The following is a 22,263-nucleotide window of genomic DNA, read 5'->3' on the forward strand; positions in this document are numbered from 1 at the left end:
TTTTTCATCTGTATCATATCTTATAATGCCATAAGCATGATATTGAGAAGGTATTTCATGTGTGTTCACATTTTACATTTGTTTTATTACTCAATAAATTCATTCCTATGGTAAAATTGTATATGTATTCTTTAACATATGTCTATTATTAATTTCCTTAGACATAGTGATACCTCCTCTATCATGATGGAACTAACACTAATGTGTTATTAAATGGAATTAAGTAAAAATAAGATTTCTTATTTTTCTCATAGATATAAATTAAAATCTCTTGAATAGAATTCTCCAGCTAAACATATTTCTTTTTGTGAAATCCTCTCTTCCTTAGTTAGAAATCATATTTTTAAATTTTAAATTATGATTCAGAAAACCGAATCTCACCATTGAAATGTCAGTCATTTTTTTAATGCATTAATTTATCAACATTATTTTTGAATACCAGCCATAAGGCAGCATTGCTAAGTTGGCTAGGGAATACACTAGCAATTAAGGCAGATGTATTTAGTCTGAGAATCTAAGCGACGAATATAGTAACATTCCAAAAGTTTTTATACTTGCCGATCACTTTATGGCTTCTCACATATCTAGAACTAAAGCCTCAGTAGGAAAAAGAAATATAAAGGTGTTATAATGTATAATACAAATGAAATAAAACAGAAAACAGGTTTCAATGGTAGAAAATTAATGTCCTTTAACATTTTTAATAAACTTTCACCAAAAATAGTTTACTATCAAAAGTTAGAATGTATTGTGAAATATTTTTATTGGTTTGATTAAAATCCTTTTTTAGGAGAAAAGCCACCTCTTAACGAAATGTATCCTCAGTTAATTATTATTGTATGGAATTGACTTTTAAATTGAGTTAGATAACTTTTAATAGTGGATATTGGACTTCTAAGGTAGAAAGAAAGATTTAAGTATATTAGTTAAATGTGTGTTTGAGAAAGTGGCTCCAAATACATTTCTCTACCATTACAAAATTTGGATTTGGACCTCAGTTTTGTGAAATTCAGGATACTATGTAACTTCTTCAGAGCTCAGTTTTATCCATAGCAATAATATGTATTAAATGTCATACACTGTCTCTAGCCCTTTACATATATCAATCTTCATAACATTATCTTCGTTAAAGATGAGAAACTGAGATGACACACTTAAATAATGGATTAGATGAAATTAAAATCTTCAAAATCTAGCTTTCCGAAATGCTATTTCTTAACTACAACTCTATGTTACCTCTCTGCTTGCAAGGAATTTGAACTAAGTTATCTCTGGATTTTCTTCCACCTTCAAGGATCAACAAACATAACTTACACTTACTCAATTCAGATAGAAGCCAATTTCAAAAGGGGCCACCAGCAGAAAAGTACTTTGGTGGCCAGTATACTTATAAAACATGAAATAATAATTACCATACATGAAATAATAATTACCATAATATGAATACCATATTCTATAAATAATTATATGATATTCAATTTTTCAATTTCTATAAAATGATTCTCAGATTGCAAATAAACAAACATAGATGAATTAGAATGGCAAAATTCAAGAGAATGCTTTAAAAACAATTATAGGTAGAAACAAGTTATTTTATGTTCTAACAGTTTTTAGTATAGCAAACCCTTTTTAATGCTCCAAAATGATATGAACTCTGGAAGGCCGGTAGTTGTTATAATTTTAGTATCTATTGATTGAGAAAATATATAATATTGAAAGTTACAACCTTAGTAATATATTTAAAGGTGTTGATATTCAATAATCACAGTGACATATGAATGCATTTGAAAAACAATGCCTATATATTGAAACTTATTCATTTGGTCAATAGGAAATTCGTATTCATGTAGACTTACAGACTCCACAAAATGACATGTAAATTACTTATTTTAAATGTCAGGAGAGAGATATTCCACACTTTGATTGCATAGAGGAAAATAATTTCCACTTCATTTCCCAGAAGCAAGGATTTTGTCATTTGAGAACAATTTCACTTATTCTCAGCAGTGATACACTATAGATGTATTTGGGAGAAAAAACTAACCATGTTATATTAAGTCCATATTACCTTTTCATTTTCAGATATGCCTGCTCACTAAAGGTACATTCTGTCTTTATACAGAATGCATTCTCTGCTCTTAGGTATATAATAAGCTGAGCACGGGCGGGGGATGGGGTGTGCAGGGGGGCATGGATTCCATCTCTGGACTAGAACCTTACATTTGACTATCTATGCAAGTGACTGGTGGATAAATTTTTCTAATTACAGCCACAATGGTCATCCCACTTGGCCACTCACATAAAGCCAAATCTTTTAATTAGCTTTATCAGTATACAGTGACATTTGATCTCTACTTGTTTGGCTTGTATCTTATTTCTCATTAAATTCTGAATTTTGAAAAATAAAAAGTAGTGTTATTTATCACCCTACTAAATAGTATGTTATAGTCCAATATTCCAAGACTTTTAAGACAGTACCTTTCAATGGTAAGCAATGAATAAATGTATTAAGGAATTATGTATAAAATATATACCTGAGAGATAGGAAACATTATTAATAAGCATTGATAGAATTTAACATATGTTAAACATGTTCAGTATTAAAAAAAAAAAAAACTTCAATAGATATTGGTAAGTATAATTAGCTAAGTTTTATGTTAATAATAAATCCAGATATTATTTAAAATTCTTTAGAATTAAATATTTAGTACATTTGATCCAAATATCAGCATGAAAATCTGGTCAAAAGGCCACATACTTGGAAATTTCTTGACACAATTTATCCATGAATTGGGAGGAAATAACCAAACAAACCAAACTTTAGACTCCTACTAGAAAGCCTACTCTTAGGCTTTTTCCATTGTAAGATACTACCTTAAAATTTAACTTTATATTATATGGGTTAGCCATAAATTACTGTATGCATTAATTGTGTTTTTCAAAAGGAATTTTGAAAAAGAATGTAGTTTATTTTAACTAACTTCTAATTAAGGTTCCTAATTTAACTTTTCAAGCCTGTAGTTCCGACGAGCATGACAGCAAATGAAAGAAAGCTATTATATGTTAAACTGTTTTCTGAACATAATTTTTGTTGCTAAGGAAACATTTCTTGTCCTTATAAAATAGATTTTCAGGGCCCCATTTGTGCTAAAAGAAATTGTGACTCCAATCCAAATTACTTGCGAATTAAAAAGATATTTCATGTTAACACTAGATGTGAAGTGGAACAATCTATCGAAGCTCAAAATAAAAGTAATCTGCTTATCATAGACTTTTAGAGTAGTCAGGACTTGTTTTCCTGTTCAAGTTTTGTTGTTTAAATTTAGGAAATAATGGATTACAGTGCCAGAATTTCTGTCAGTTTTATAATATTTTAGTTAAACTTGTTTGACATACAACTCTTGTTTTCTAGAGCATTAAATGTCACTATGCAACCACTGTCCTTACAGATAATTGAACAAATGAGTAAAAGAAAAAAGCAAGATAAAAGCATGTTGGTCAATAAATGAACTGAAAACTTGTCAAAAAACATTTTATCCTCGAAAAGAATATACAATTGTGGTGAAGATCTGGATAAACCTAATTTCTCTCTCCTCTAGATTAGGTTAAAGGGGAACCAAAATGGGGATTGAGAATATTTAAAAATCCCCACACTTGACAGAGACTGATTGTTCTATAGTCAACAAATAACCTTCAAAATTGGTTTTAAACTTCTCTAGTCAATCTATTTCATTTCCGTAATCAGAGAAAGATTTAAACTTGAGAATTGGTTTTAAACCTCTCTCATCAATCAACAACTCTGTGAATATACTTCTAAGGACAACAAATCAGCGACTGTCTTACACATTGAAAGACAGCTATTTAGCTTTAGACTCTCTCCAATGAACACAGTTTTAAGGCTGCTATGAACCCACTCTTGCCTGTGAAACCAACGCAGAACATGCTTCTAAGGCTTTCATAAACCTGTTTCAGTCTCTGTCATCAATACAATCCACCACAAACTCTTCCCTAAAATCCAATATAAGATCAGTAGGCTGCTTTACATGGTAAGACATTGTCTGCCCATTATAATTATCCTTTACTCAAGATTACATTTAAAATCATATTTTTCTTAGCATAACATTATCAGTTGACAATGACTGAACTTCAGAAAACTTGCAAAACTTTGATTTGCATTTCTGAATGCAAAAATTACTAATTTTTAATTTTGAAAATTTCATGTTTATGGGTTATAACATAAAACATTATTGTTTCTGCAACAGGATGTGTTATGTCATAATAGAAAATCACTGAAGTAATAATTATTAAAAGTATAAATGATTATTCATCATGTTGAATTATACATGAACAATTTCTTTTTCTCTTCATATTTCACAACTTTTCTATTACTGAGAATGTTCAACAAAGTTCATTTACTGTATTATAACTCTGATTACTTTCTATTATATAGAATATTTCCTTAAAAATTTTTTCAGGAATAATTAGAAAGCTTAATTAAATATATTTAACAAAATATATAGGTCAAACATTATCTTAAAGCATATTAAATAAAAATCAAAAAAGTTCCAAAATAAAAAACAAAACAAGGTACATGAATTACTGAGAAATATAGAGGCTTACAATATTACTTGATAATTCAAAGAGACAAATTATCCTAGTCCACAATCAAAGTGATAAATGCAAGGTGTGGTGTTTATAAGTATTTATGTTTAATAGTAATTAGTAAATTTATTCATTCAACAAAGGTTATTTTGTTTAGATTTTATGTATAAAAGTTCTAACCCAAAGTTATGGGAGCAAGTCTGTCTGGTTTCTAAAGCTATGCACTGCTAGTGAGAAAATCTGGGTAAAGCATTACTACTGTTTAAGTGAGCTGGTAAATTCATGGTAAATTCATGTCATTCATGATGACAAGAATATAAGTCATCAGTATATGACTATAAGCCAGTCAGAAATAAATTAGTTCTGTGATATAATAACCTAGCCAGATTTCTCAAGGCAGACTCAGTCATTTGCTTAATGATTTTTGACATAATTTCAGTCTAACCCATGTGTAATCTATTTTTGGCCCTTCAATTTATCCAACCTATCAGGCTATATAAGAAATATATGTCATGGCAAGACTGTTAAGACCACTTATTATCACTATCATTTCTTTTGTTTATACATGATTCTACATTTTCTATAAATATTTTGTAATTTCTGTTGGACTTCAAATATAAACCCTTTACAAAGTGCAAAATTCCTGTGGCGAGGGGGAGACTGACTACAGAGCATGTTACATCTAAAACCCTAGGTAGGCCTGATTATATTGTTTTTTGTTTTTAAATATGCCAGTCCTCTGCCTCCCCACCATCCATCATTAGGAAATATTCCCAGCACTTTCTCTGTCCTTACTCTGAGGAACTAACATATATATGTACGTATGTGTATATGTGTGTGTGTGCGTGTGTGTGTGTATGGGGGGGGAGAGAGAAATATACATATTCAGGATTCATATAGTGATACTAAAAAAATAAAAATAAATTCTTCGGCCATGCAACTTCCAAGTTACCGATTCTTCGTAAAAGTAATATGTGTACAGGCCTCTCATAATTTAGAAGAAAAAGATAAAACTTTTCACTGTAAAAGTCACAAAAGGTAAATTATAACTTTAGAATAAAAAAGGGTATAATAATTTTTCCACATTGATTAATATTATGAATTTCAACCCCAATATAAGATATAAATTAAACTGAGATAATAATTTATGTATTTCATTATTAGGCCTTTGATACAAGGGGAATCTTAAAGATATTTAGTGTTGATGTTCACAGTTTTGCAATATTGGTTAAATGATACTTCAAATTCATTGGTAACTTACAGACCTCACTTCTCTATATTTCTTTTTTAGCTCTTACAACATTTGTGTGTGTTGTTTTTTTTTAAAGAAGAAATATATTCACTGACTTTTAGTGATTTGCCTAAGAGATAACACAATTTGTAAATGGTAAAACTGACAGCAATACAGATTCTAATATCAGTCCCAATGTTTGGCCACATAAATCTTTTTAATAAAAATATTAAGTAATGAAAAATGAGAGTTCTGGAAGATAGCCTTAAGAGATCATAAATTTTAAAGATAAATTATTTCCATAAGGCAATAAAATAATAGAAAGTAAGAAACAATGGAAAAAAAATTGCTCACCAAACAACTGGGGAGTAGAGGGGTCAGGAAACAACAATAAATTTTTTAAAAATGATTAAGAGAAATAAAAAAAAAAACTATTTAAGAACTAACCAGAAAAAGAAGCTTAGGAAGTGTTCTCTCTCTCTCTCCTCTCTCTATACACACACACCCAATTAGATATAATGAAATAAAACATTCACTTCTAATATTAAAAAAACTATAAAACCCTTATAAATGCATTTACCATGAAAAGAATGACACATATTAATGAAAAAGTTAAGATTTTGAGAGATTGTAAAAGATCACTTGAATAAATATATAGAAAATGTATCTTGAAGAGATTAAATATGGCGATAAAGAAAACACCTTGACGTCTTTCTGAAGTACCTTAAAGGCTACAAAGAAAATTAAAACAACATGGGAATAATCACCATACCACATAGAGTTCAGGAAAACTAGAGTTTCAGGTTGGAGAAATCTTTAAAAGTGGGGAAGGGATATTTGAAAAGTCTAAATTTGTGGAAAATGATTTATTTCTAATTCTTTGCCAGTACAGTAGCATATCATATATTGCTTTAAAAATACTAATAACATTTATATAATTATTTAAATATAAAGATAAAAAAAGGCATTCTTATCTTTGGTAAATTTCTATCCTTATGTCTTCTGTTTTGCTTTGTTTATTTTTTTTTATTTGTTTCTTCTTCTCTTCCAGATATTTATTATATTCATGTTCTGCCAGTTTGCAGACATCTGAAAGGACAGTGATATATTAAACTCATTTACATTAATGAGTTTATGCTTGTTTCCCTCATAATAGAACTTTTATTTTTCTCCAGTTTTATTAAGGTACAATTGACAAATAAAAAATGAGGGCAGTTATTAACTGGAGAGGATGGCATGGTAAAAATAAAAATACAGTATCTTTTTGTTGGTAATATTTCTTAGTACACATCAAAGAATCTTTACTGGCACTCCACAATTGAACTATTAGATGAATGGTTCCCTATAATAATCTTACACCTGATATTGGAATCAGAAATCCTCTCAACATTCTTACTATATTGGTACAAAGTATGGAGGACTTATAAACAATTTGTAACATTATTTCAGATTTCAGTTATCCTCTGAACATTCTTACTATATTGGTACAAAGTATGGAGGACTTATAAACAATTTGTAAAATTATTTCAGATTTCAGTTACCATTCAAAAACAAACTTGTTAGAGTTATGGTTATGGTTAGAATTGTCTTGGAGCCAGCCTCTTGAAACTGAATGATATTGCCTCAACATTGAATGCTATAATGTTGTTTTCTTGAAGGAAGGGAAAAAAGTAAGAGTTGATTCTGCTTTGCTGTACAAGTCTGACTTCAGTGCTTTGCAGCAGCAGCCTGTGAAAGAGTGCCTTCAAGGAGGCTTGCTTAGTACCATATAGCATTGTGCTGCCAGGCAGGGCTCAACTGAGGTTAAGAGTCTATCAACAGGAAATCTGAAACTGCTGCACTGAAAAGTTGTTATCTTCTAGCTCCAGGAGCATTTGTCGAAGGGAAACATTCTCCCAAGAATTAATTTGAGGGCTTATTTATTGGAGAGACTATAAGTGTTTATAAAGGGCTCAGGAGGAGTTTGTAGGTCTTTGAAAAAGTATGTGCTGTAGCTAGCTTTTTTTATTTTAAAACTATCTTTGTGTATTCATCTTTATCTTTGAATTTATGGGCACATTAATTTTTTTGTTTTATATCTATGAAATGAAAATAACTATAAAAATGACTTTTAAAATTAAAATATGTATGCATGCACAAACCTTCAATTAAAAACAAACACACATATACTGATGGGTCCTTAGTATGACTTTACTTTGTCATATATAATGTCTTATATAATGTAGTTTTATGTATATAACATCATTTGGTTATTATAATTTTATTGAGGTATAATTTACATAAATAATATTAAGCATTTTAAATAGAATACTTCAGTGATATTGAGTATATTAACTATGTCGTACAACCACCACTCTATCTAATTCCAAAATATTTTCATCACTGTAAAAGAAAATCGCCCACCCACTAAGCAGTTACTAACCACTTCCTTCTCTCCCAGCCCCTGACAACCATCTATTAAAAAAAAAAATCTCTACAGATCTTCCTATTAGGGACACTTCATATAAATGAAATCAGGCAAGACAGGATCTTTTATGTCTGGCTTACTTCACTTAACATTATGTTTTAAGGGTTCAACTGTATGGTAATGTATCAGTTCTTCAATCTTTTTATGTATATAACATGATCTGTTTATCCATCTGTTGATGGATATTTGAGTTGTTTCCATTTTTTGGCTATTGTGATTAATGTACTATAATCTAATTAGTGTACAAGTATCTCTTTGAATCCCCATTTTTAATTCCTTTGGATGCATACCTTGGAATAGAATTGCTAGGTCATAAAATTCTATATTTGACTTTTTGAGGACTTACCAAACTGTTCTCCACAGCAGCTGAACCATTTTAGATTCTATCACTAACGATTCTAATTTATAATTAGAATTCTAATTTTTCCACCTCTTTGTCAATACAAGTTTCTCATTTTTTTCATTATTGCCATTCTAGTATAAGTGAAATTGGTATCTCGTGGTTTTGATTTGCATCTACCTAATGGCTAATGATGTTGAACATTTTTTCGTGTGCTTGATAGCAATATGTATACCTTCTTTGGAGAAATGTCTATTCAAGTCTTTTGCCCATTTTTAAATTGGGTTGCATTTTTGTTGTTGAGTCATAACAGTTCTACATGTTCTAGACATTAGACAGATGACTAAATAAATATCTAATTTTTGAACTGATATGTTTAATTACAAACCTGTGATTTGAATTTTAGAGATTTTAATGCTGCATATTATATTCTTTGTATCTTTATTATTTAATTATGTAGATATGTATACTATTAGTATACGACTACATGGTTTAGTGTGGCATTTGGTATAATTTGTATGGATGTTATTTTATTTAAGATTTTCCTAACTCTAGAAGGAATATGATCAAATAGTTCCTGCTTAAAGAGGAAGACAAATTAGATACTATTCAGGGAATTATGTTTTAAGTTATCTATTTATCTTTTATTCATATTTTTCACCATTGAAATTAAAATACCTATTTCTAACAAAACAGTGATTGTTTGATGGATAGATGAAAAGAATAATAAAAATTTAGTTGAATATATTATGCATGTCTTTGAGAAGTCCAGCAAATAGTTTCTTTCCGCTGTTAGACTTACAGATTTATTTTCAAAGTTATTACTCATGGGCATTTAAAAATAATAAACCTAATGTCATGAGTATGACTTGATATATTTATATAAATATAAATTTAAAAAACCAAGATTGTTTTAACTTTTTTAAAAATCATCTACTCAATTGTTAAAAAGGAAAAAAAATATTGTTTTTACGTTCAGTAATTCAGTTTTGGAAGTGGTATATAAATGATCTATTATAAAATTTGACAAATTGTATGTCAGTAGTTACCACACTGACATTGGAAAATCTTACCAAAAAGAGTTATTAATTATTCAGGGAATTGAAGCAGAGCTTTAAAAAGAAAAAAAATGGTAGTATTTGGGAAATACATACCAGTACACTCATAATACAAGCTAAGTAAACACAGGCTTTGCATTTCACAATTAACTGTTTTAGCAAAATATTAAATTTACTTCTTTGGCCTTTTTGCTCTAATAAATCAAGTTTGTACTTACTTTGAAAATTTTAAAACAGACATAAATATAATATGGCAAATTAGAAAGTCATTTTTTTTTTTTAGAATTCTCCCAAACTGTACACTTTGTTAAAATGAGATTTACGAAGAGATTTAAATCTCTTTCACCATGATTATCAATGAAAATGCACAAAGAGGCATTACAATTAAGTGGTACTTTATAGGAAGCATGTGTTAGGGAAAATTACCTTCTGGGAATACTTCTTAAACATATTTGGAAATTGCAAGACTAATATAAGTGAACCATTAAGGGTTAATTTTACATAGAAAAAAATTACTAAAGGGTGATTATCTAATGTCATAATAACATTGAAACCATTTTATTGGGAAATAGCAGAGTAAAATTTGGTCTCGAATAATTTATGAAAGAAATTATGTATAAATTTTTGTAATTACAAAGCATGTTGTTGAAAGCCAAAACCACATCAGTTAAAGAAAGCTTCTGAAGAGAAGGGATTCATGAGGATTAAAGGAGAAATAATGCATTCTAGCTAAACATTAAACTTAGGGTTTCATCTAATAATAAATTATCATATTGCTATTTACTTCTGAGTAATTAAAAAGTATTTGAAAATTCAAATGTTCATATAGTACATTTAAAGTTTAATGGTATTTTAAGGAACTTTCCAATAACTTTTCTGAATAAACATAGTCCCAGAAGCCTCTGGGTATGTGTGCTTAAGATATGACAAAAGGCAATGGCCTTCAGTGTGCCTTTTCTTTGACCACAGTCTTGATCTGTACACTGTCCTAGCATTTTTGCTCTACCAGGTGTAGTCTCCTGATAAGTATGTTCTTCTTTGCAGAAATTCACATTGCTAAACTTGCAATCTTTTGCTATGGAAGGGCTGCCACTGGTAGCTGCAGATTAATACCCGCTCAAATCTTGTTATTTTTGATTAAGGTCCTCAGGTTAGAAAAATGTCATTTGTACCCCACAAAGTAGTATAGAGAGAACATGACAGCAATTAATCCTTTTCTTGCTGATGACAATGATATTATACCCCCTGTTGCCTCCAATCTTTGTTAATATCACAAAAGGGAAATTTACTTTCCTCTGTATTTATTTATGGATAAGTATTTTTTATAACTTCAAAGTATTTAATGTTAAAACTATATTAAGCATTTTTTATAGGAATCATGTCAATCTTATTGCAGGAATAATTTGTGAAAACTAACGATTTGTAATGAAACATAATTTTAATGATCTATAAACCTCATATATCAGTATAAAAGAATGGCAAAAGTGTTTTTGCTAATCCATTATGTATTACAAATTCAGTAACTTCAAGTATTTCTAACACATCACATCGGTTTGATAAAATGAAGACAACAGTATGCTTACTTTAAACTTAATCATTTCATTTAAAATTTTAAACTTATTATCTTCATATTGCATTAGCTTTAGTTACCTATTTACTCTCAGATCTACCCAATTTAGTAGGCAATGTACATTATCTAAACTTTATTAATAACTGAATGTTTCATATGACCTCTAATAAATCAGAGAAATTATTGGTATAAAAAGGATAGCATATCTCAGTTTTCTCTAAACTACTAATACAGTCCACCCAAACTCAGTACTCAATGACATACGTAACTGAAAAAAAAATTAGTAAAAGTTGAACAATGAAGGACAAAGGAAGGAGAAGCACCAGCAGTACCAAGGGTAATGTCCTTCAGTCGTGCCCCTTTTGGCAAGATATGTGCATTCATGCTACATGATGAAAATATTCTCTTTTTAGATAAGTGTGACTGATAACAAAAGCTCTGTTACTCATTGCTCACAAATTTCTTGTGGTTGTTGAGCATCAAAGTTCTTTTTAAAAGAGATAGAACAAAAAAATCATTAGATTTGTGTGGAAGCACAAAAAGCCCCTAATAGTCAAAGCCATCCTGAGAAAAAAAAAAAAAAAAGACAAGACCAGAGGTATCACTCTGCCTGACTTCAAATCTTACTACAAAGAGACAATAATCAATACAGCATGGTGCTGGCAGAAAAACAGACACACAAATCAATGGAAGAGAAATGAGAGCCTAAAAGTAAACCCTCGTATATATGGGCAAATAATTTTTGACAAAGGAGCCAAAACCATACAATGGGGAAAGAAAAGCCTCTTCAATAAATGGTGCTGGGAAAACTGGAAAGCCCCCTGCAAAAGAATGAAACTAGACTGCTGTCTACCACCACACACCAAAATTAACTAAAACTGGATTAAAGACATAAATATAAGATCTAAAACCTGAAATTGCATAGAAGAAAACATAGGAACTAAACTCATGGACTTAGGATTTAGAAAGGATTTTATAAATTTGACCTCAAAGGCAAGAGAAGTAAAAGCAAAAATAAATGAATGGACTGCATCAAACTAAAAAGCTTCTGCACAGCAAAAGAAACCATCAACAAAGCAAAGAGGCAACCATTCAAACTGGAGAATATATTTGCAAACAACACTTCCAATAAGGGCCTAATATGCAAAATATATAAGAAACTCATACAACTTAACAATAAAAAACAATCCAATTAAAAAAGGGTCAGAGGACCTAAACAGACACTTCTGAGAAGATATACAAATGTCCAAGAGACATATGAAACGATGCTCAACTTCACTAGCTATTAGGGAAATGCAAATCAAAACTACGAGATACCATCGCATGCCTGTTAGAATGTGTATAATCAATAGGACAAGCAATAACAAGTTTTAGAGAGGTTGTGAGGAAAAAGGAACCCTCATACACTGCTGGTGGGAATACAACTTGGTACAGCCACTACAGAAAACAGTATGGAGATTCCTCAAAAAACTATGAATATGAATTACTATATGATCAAGCAATCTCTCTTCTATTTACCTGAAAACCTAGAAAACATCTATCTGCAAAGATATATGTACCCCGATGCTCATAACAGCTTTATTATGAACATCATCCAGGACATAGAAGCAACTAATGTATCCTACGGTGGATGATAAGATAAAGAAGAAGTGGTACATAGATACAATGAACTATTAGTCATAAGGAAAGATGAAATACTGCAATTTGTGACAACATGGATGAATCTTGAAATAATCATGCTAAGCGAAATAGAAAAAGTTGAAAACCATATAATTTCATTCATACGTGGGATATAAAACTGAAAGCAACAAATAAACATGTTAAACAAACAGACTCATGACCATGAACTGTGGATTAGTGTTTACCAGAGGCAAGGGGAGAGTAAGGAGGTAAATAGGGATAAAAGGGGTCAAATGTTTGATGACAGAAGGAAATCTAACTTTGGGTGCTGAACACACAATATATATACGACATACTGTTGAATTGTATACTTGAAACATTTGATTTTATTAATCGATGTCACCTAATCATTTTTAATAAAAAAGTTTTCATACTGGGGAAGTCAAAAAGATCATTTTTGAATGCCTGTTTTACAGAAAAAAAGATTTTGCTAATCACAAGTCTCAACACATGACAGGAGCTCTGTCTTCTTATTGCTTTTGAATTGAATGATTTGCATTGTTCTACATTCTCCAAAATTATCACATCAGAAGTGAAATATAATCACTGACTTACTAACGTTTAAGATTTACTCTAAGGGAAAACTATCATTTAAATCATAGAAATCCCCAAAATGAAGGAGAATCAAGTCTTCATTAATATGAGAAATTGAAATATTCTTGTAGCCTGGCCTTCTTGAAAAATATGAGTAGTCTTTCTCCTTTATCATAGTATTTGGCATTTGCAAACTAATCAATAGTGCTCTTCTTTCTCATTTCCTAAAAGAAAGTAACCATTAACAAAATTCATTGTGAATTTTGCCCAACATAGTGCTGGGTGTATCTTTTAGTAAGGCAGTGAAGAACCTGGAGATAAAGGAAAGTAGGTTTGCAACTGTGGACTTAATTGCTCTTGAGAGTTTCTGAATTCAGAAAAGTTAACTTTCTCATTCAAGATTATTTGAGGTACTCTTATTCCTTTGCCTTTAAAAATAAATGTTTAAATCATCTTGTGAATTTCTTTAGAAAAAGAATGATGGGATTTTGATTATTACTGCATCGGACATACAGGTCAATTTGGGGAAGAAATGATATATTAACAATACTGAGATTTTTCAACATATAGATTTTCTAAACAATGTTTTGAGTTTTCTGAAAAGTTTTACATATATTTTGCTATATTTTACCCCAACTACTTTATGATTTTGATTCTATTGTAAATGATTTATTGTGTTTTTTTTTAATTTTAGAAATTATATATTTAGTTATAGAACTATACTATTCACAATAAACACAAACAGGATATTATCAAAATCATACTAACAGTAAAATGGATACCTAAGTCGTGGTATATTCATACCATGGAGTATAGCATAACAAAAAACTAAACTATGCCACTGTACATAAATATACTGGATAAACTAGTTAAAAGGAATTAGGAAATGGAAAAATGAAGGTGGCTTCTGGCATAATATAATGCTCTCTTTACTGATCTAAATGTTGGTTACATGGTTGTGTTCAGTTGATAAAAATTTATTGACCTCTTTGCATGGTTATGTCTACTTTTCTGTATGTGTATTATACTTAAATGATTTCTACATAATACGTTTTTCATTGGTTTAAATCAATCCTTCCTCTTCATCTTTTCATATCTATATGCAAATGAATGTCCTAGCTTTTTCCATCTTAAAAAATATTTTCTTCTATTTCTCTACTCCCATTTTTTATAAAAGAGTTGTCTTTATTTGTTATCTTCAATCTTATTAAGTCTTTAACCTATAGAAGTCTGGCTTATATCCATACCATTCCAATAAAACTGTACCTATCAATGTCTTCCAAAATTTACCATTTCAGAAATCTATTATAATATCTTTGTTCTCAGTTTAATTAACCTCAGAGTAAATTCTCTTTTTGAAAGTACTCTCATATACTGGCTTCTATGATAGCACTGGAAGCACTTAATCTCTTTTGTTGGATTTCCATCCTCTACCAAACATTAAAATGCTGGAGTGCTTCCAAGTTCACTTTTTGCTCTCTACTTCTACTCTCTCCTAGATAATTTCATGTGGCTTTAACTATTATGCATATGCATAAAACATCCTAACGTATATATCCAAGACAGAGTCTTCTCCCTTGAATTTGAAGCTCATATTTTCAAAGTCTTACTTAATATTTATAATTATACATGCACACACAATTTTAAAAAATAGGATTTGAGCACCCAATTTTGTTACATTTACAGTGTTCTCTGTTTCATTAATGGCATCCGTCCACCATCAGTTAATTTAGCTAATAATCTAAACATCATAGCACATTCCTTTCTTTTCTTAATCTTGCAGTCAATACTAGCATAGGTGATGATGCAAAGTAAACTGCATTATTAATTCTGTTCCACACTCTGAATGACCAGTTAACATTCTGTCAGTGATGCCATTTATTTGGTTGATCCAATATGACTCATTTCAAATAAATGCTAATGTCTCTCTCAAAAATATTAGAATATTTATTTTGTTCTTGAACCTATGCTGTTCAATAAATGATGAGTGAATGACAAAAGAACAGAGGGCAGAAAAACAACCATATTTCTTTGTTCTCTTCTCTTGAAAATGATGTCCAGATTCATCATCAGTGTCTTTAAGGCTACAAAATAATCTTACATGATACTCTTTTTCTTTATTCTGCATAACCCTAAATCTATTGTAGGGTGTACACCTACAATTTGTACACAAATATGCCACATGATCCAAGTATTTCTAAGCTATACTAAATATTAAAACCATCTGTGAGATGTTTTACATTCTATGCTCAAAGAACAGAATAGCTTATGCTCAAAAGAACACAACGGCTTTACTCAATGTAAAAACCGAATCCTGTAAATGCAATCATATATAGTACTAATCAGAAAGTGATGGGCCTCGAATAGCTACAATTTTATCTGATATACATTAATCAGTTACAATTGATGAATGTACTTTAATTTCATCTAGAATTATACTGATATTCACTAGGAGTTTTATTGAGCTGCCTTTATATAAGGTAAGAAATTCCTATTTTGATCAATGATAAGCTATATAACCTTAACAAGAAGTTAAATATAAAGGAAATTAAGAAGTATGAACAGGTACTTCTATGTAGTTTTTCAGGAATCTCCATTCTTACAGGACGGTTTTCACTTAATTTGGAAAGAATATCCAGCATGTAATTTAAAAATATGTTCTATGAGAGCATTAAAGTAAATTTTTCTAAGTTAAAATCTGATCACATAAGAAAGCCATACTAACATAAATCAAACAACAAAGAACTAATGCAGAACAATGAAGGACAAGAATAACAGGTACTCAATAGTTGAGAATTACATAATAAAAACCAAAAAACTTGTTTTGCAATAGAGTTTCAGAAATCTGGGTTAATATAGGCATACCAATAAATAAATTTACATTTTGAGTTACAAAACATTCTGAAATATTTTATATTGTTTAAAAAGTATGTATATTTATACATTAACAAATATATATATAAATATCAATAGCAAGTTAAGATGACTTTGTCACAATTTTTAGGCTTATCTCTTAGGAATGGCTTTATAAGGTAAGACCATTAAAAACAAGAACACATTATTTTTAAATTTAAAAAAGTTGTTTTTAGGCAAAAACAGTAAATAACTAGAAATACTACGAAACAGATGTTAATTGTTATGAGCTGTGATTGTATTGGCAATAGATGGGCAACATGAAGAGATAATAAAGATGATGCTAGAAAATAAATAATTTGGTTCAGTAGGGGAGAAAATTAAATTAACCACTGGGAAGAAAAAGAAAGGAGTTTCTTCTTCATAGCTTTAAGCCTTATTGGAAAATCAATGAAAGCAGTGCATTGAGCCTTAGTGATTACATCCAAGTCCAACATGTATTAATTATTGTCTATCAAGGGATAAGAAAAAGATGTGACTATATGCCTTATTGTGCTCTCTTGACTGTTTAAAAAGTGTATTAGACTTCAAGATAGGAAAGGAGTTCTTAAACAAGAGATATGGGGAAAGACTGATTAATTCAGTGGTATTAAAAAATTCATCAGTCGATTTAATTAAGTAAACCAGGAAATACAAGCCATAAATATAGAAAGGTATCTGAAGTACATATATGCAAGAAAGAATAATATCCAGAAAATACCAGCAAATTCTACAAATCCTTAAAAAAATGGCAAGTAATAAATGTGGCATAATACAAACACAGATAATTACAGAACAACATAACAAAATGATCAATATTATTAAATGTTAACCTAATATTTTAAAATACAAAATAAAAAATCTCATTCGTTTAATTTGAATAAATTTAAAATCTATCATTACATTCTGTTGGTTAGACTGGAAACCAATAAATCTTACACACAATGACAGAAATTAAATTAGTGCACTTTGAAGCACAAGTAATTGAAGATATGTCTATCCTACATGCAAAAAATATACTCACAGAGAAACACCACATAAATCCTTGTGTCAAAGAGACAAGAATTTTTTTACCAGCATAGTTTATAATATAAAAACATATGTTATATAATCACCCATAGTGATTATATAACATATGTGGTATATATAATCACCCATAGTGATTATATAACATATGTGGTATATATAATCACCCATAGTGATTATATAACATATGTGGTATATATAACATATATGGTGTATTCATATATGATTATATAACATATGTGGTATATATAACATATATGGTGTATTCATATAATGAAGTATTATATGACAATAAAAATGAATGATAAAGGACTACACATATCAATATCAGTAAATTTTATGATTAAAAAGTTTAAATGTACAAAAATACTTAGTGAAAGTACATATCTAATACATAGATATAAAAATAAAACTGAGAATGTTGGTTAAGAAAAATGTGCAAGTTTTATGTCTTAAACTAGGCAATAGTTAGATGAGTGTTAGCCTATTATTTGACAACTTTCTTATTGAAACATTTCAGAATAAATTCAAAAATAAATGAACAAAATTGTTGACATCTCATCAGAAGTAAATCTGCAATCTATCCCACTCCATCCCTCTACTTTGGCCCTTTTCAGCTTTTCCCTACAACACTGTTTACGAAAAAGTATTCCTTAAAATTTTAATTGCTTGTACACAGATGAGAATACTGACATTGTCTTTCACATTAACTATGTCTGATATAGGTTTCTTAAGACTATTTTTTTTAACAGTTTAAGGTTCATATTGAATTGAGGGGAAGGTATAGATTTCCCATATACTCTTTCCCTTACACAGGTATAGCTGTCACCATTATCAACAGCCCCCACCAGAGTGGTACATTTGTTATAATTGATGTACCCACATTGACACATCATAATCATCCAAAGTCCATAATTTACATTAAGTTTCACTCTTGGTGTTGGACATTCTATGGTTTTGGACAAATGTATAATGACGTGTACTTATCATTTTAGAATGATACTGAGTATTTTCACACTGCCCTAAATATCTTACATATTCATCCCTTCCCCTCAACCCTGACAATCACTAATTATTTCATAGTCTCCATAGTTTTGCTTTTAATAGAATGTCATACAGTTAGAATAATATAGTATGTAGTCTTTTCAAATTGGTTTCTTTCACTTAGCAATATACATTTAAGTTTTCTCCATGTCTTTGCATGGCTTGATAGCTCATTTCTTTTCATTACAGAATAATATCCCATTGTCCGGATATACCATAGTTTATCTGTTCATCTACTGAAGGATACCTTAATTGTTTACATGTTTTTGCAATTATGAATAAAGCTTCTATAAATATCTGTGTGCAGGTTTTTGTGTAGATATTATCCTTCAGACAAATACAGGAAATGAGATTTCTGGACTGTATGGTACGAGTGGGTTTTTGTTAAGAACCCACCAAATTATCTTCCAAAGTAGTTGTACCATTTTGAATTCTCATTAGCAATAAATAAAGGGTCCTGTTGCTCATCATTTTTTAATATATTTAGTTTTCTACAATAATGGAATACTTTTAAATAGACATGATTCAATGCCATATCATAAATAATAAGTTATTTTATTTTATAATGAATTTAATATAAGAACTGGATTAATGAAATTGTTGTAGAATTAGCTATTAGAATGGAAACATTTTGGAAAATCATATAAATATGGCAGTTTGAAAAATAAGAAACATTAAAATTTTTAAATAACTTTTACTTTAAACTTTATTGAGGTTTATTTGCATGAAAAACATTTACTAATTTTAAGTGCACAGTTTAATAATTTGTATTAACTGTATGAAGTCATATGCTTTGCACCACGATCAAGATATAGAATAGTTATATCACTCTAAAAAGTTTCCTTGTGCCTCTTTGTAGTTGATCATTTTCTATTCATATTGGCCATAAAATCATTCTTCTTTCCCTTCTCTGAGTATGCAGTCCCCATGAGAGTCTACTGGCTTCTTTCTACTCTCCAGTGCTTTTAGGTAGTTGTTTTTTTGTATTATTTCCAGGCTTTTTTTTTTGTCAAAGTTTCTGCAAGAGTGTAATTGAATAGGGTCTTACTTAGTTACCATTAGAATCAAAACCAAATATCTTTTAACATATAGAATATCATAATTACAAATGATTGGAGCCTATATTTTTGAATTTCATTTGTCAAATTAATCTCCATCATTTCAATTTGCATTTATTACAATCCCCAAAAATTGTTAGTATATATATATAGCCAAATATTAATATCCATTGAAAATATTGTTTCATTATGATAAATTCTAATTTTGACAAGCAATATCTACATGAAGATTCTTATAATTTGTTTAATGTTAGCACATTTTCATAGTAGTTTTCTGAGTATCGTTTATCTTTAATTCTATTTTTTATTCTACAATAAAATTGCTTTAATGAAGTAATATACTTTCTTCTATTTCATAAGATTCCTAAGAATGGAAATTTTTCCAATTAAGAAAAAATGCATGATGGAGGTGGTGATCATTGATTGATTTGACTTCATGGGAACATTCAGTAATGGTGAATCCCTAGAAATGTTAGGTAGTATGATATGTATTTTGCATATATTAACTCAAATATTACAAAAACCTATGAGTTAGGTATTATTCAATAAATAGCTGACATTGAGGCATAGAAAAATTAAGTTACCTGCCCAAAAATCCCATGCTATTAAGTATTATCATAAGATTTAGGGACGGTCTGTCTCTAGGATTGTATGCTCTTTTTTACAATTAATATATTGCCTATATCATTAAGGATTATTTTAAATTAACAAATTTTCATTAAGCTTGTGTCTCCTTTTACTTTATGTTCTATTTCTATTTAATATCTATGTCAACTTTAAAGAAATCACAAGTAATTTTTAACTCATTAGATTGATGAAAATGAATCTACCCTCTACATCTGAGATTATGACATCTTAATTTCCTTCCCCTCAAATTTAAAATAGAATTGTTAATTTATAATTTTAGATTGGGACACAGAGTCTGGTAATTTTGTCAGATTTAATCACCACCCTGCAGAGAAATAATGTATTCACTATGACTGACAATGGCCAATGAACTGTTAATATGTTCTTTTTTATTTTATTTTTTGTCTTGGATAAGAGCTTTTTCTAACGTGCAGGAGGAAAAATGAAAAGAAGTAGATCATAAGAAGATAACAGATGACATGACTGTTTTGAGGTATAGTAGGCATAGCAGCAGAATAGCAAAGACAATGTTATGCCAGCCTCTTCCTTCACCTAAGCTTTACTTGAATGTGCTGTGTAGCCTTTGGCTAAATGGTTAGGGTCAGGATTTTCAGTATCCCTCAAAGAGGCAAAGAGGGGAAAAATTGAAAGGCTTCATATATTTCAACTTTACATAATTAGACAGAGAATCCTCAAAGATGTGACAATGAATAATAACATAGACAAGCAATGGCAAGAATGAAGACATTAATTTGAACTAAAAATGTGTATCAGAATTTCCTCATGGGTATTGGCACAATATGTACATTATAAACTTTGAAAGAAACAGACCTTTTTAACAAAGTGCTCCTAGCAACACTTCCTCAGATTATATTGATGCTAATTTTCCCTTCCTACAAATGAGGTCTTTGGGAGCATATAATACAAAGGAAATCTATGCATAGGTCATAAAAAACAGAAATGTCAGTCTTTTCTAGTCCATTATTTTTTTTTCAGCCCACCCTACCCACAACTCTAGACATACACTCCAATTTCTCAGTTAAAAGCTATTCAACTTTATAGTCCTGAGATCCCCTGTTCATGTAGTTATTTGGGAAGGAGACAGATACTCAAAGATGCCTTGTCCCATTCTTCCTACTTTCAGCATCCATACACTATCCTCAAACACAGCACATACCTGCTAGTCCTATGATTTGGCATATATGGCCAGATGCCTCTTACTTTCCACAGAATAGGATATGTTTTTACTGTTTGTGACACAGGGAGCCTTGAAAAGAATTTTGTTGAGGTTGTTTGTGGAAGGTTAGATTTAATTAGGTGTAATGTCCTGGAAAAAGATATTTGCTAATAAAGGTGAAGCTATACATATAAGATATGATGTTCTGTGAAAACTACATAAGTATTCCAAAGAGCACAAATTATTTTATATTTATGCCAGATTTGTGTTTGAAATATCACATATGCACTTTCTATTTTTCTTCCATTTTAGTTTCTCTTCACTAAATTTCCATTAGACCTTTGTTTATTTAACAATAAACTAATGGGCTTAAGAGATGTTAAGATGAATAAAAATCACAGTATGATTGATTTTAACTCAACATTAAAATGTGATGTTGAGCATATATTATTTTTCATCATAATGAGCATCAATGAGCATATACTATTTTTCATCATAGCTGTTCAATCACATAAAGTGCAAGATACATGCATGATTGTCATGGAAAGGACAAGATAGACACAAAATTTCATAGGCTGAGATAGTACAAATATCTTGGAAAAAAACTAAATTTCTTTAAATTAATATTAACTACAATTTGTATCCTTCTTACTGAATTAATATGAACCACAAAAATGAAAATGTTTTGGAAAGAAGAATATCTTTTGTCTTTACCTTGCAATGTCAAAGTCATTTTGCTTACCTTACAAGCTGTCTATATATCTTCATTTGATTCCTTCTGAACTGGAGAATAATGACACATCAAAAATGACCTCACCACACAGCTTTAGTTTTGTGAGATCTAATCAGAATTCCTGATACCTTAGACTAGTACCTGATATGCATCATTTCCTTTCCTAAGCATCTTGGTAATTTTGATTCCCTTCTCTCATTTGGAATTTTAGTTATGCACAAATT

The sequence above is a fragment of the Pteropus vampyrus genome, unplaced genomic scaffold, assembly GCF_000151845.1.
Source record: "Pteropus vampyrus isolate Shadow unplaced genomic scaffold, Pvam_2.0 Scaffold11, whole genome shotgun sequence".
In the NCBI taxonomy this organism is placed as follows: domain Eukaryota; kingdom Metazoa; phylum Chordata; class Mammalia; order Chiroptera; family Pteropodidae; genus Pteropus; species Pteropus vampyrus.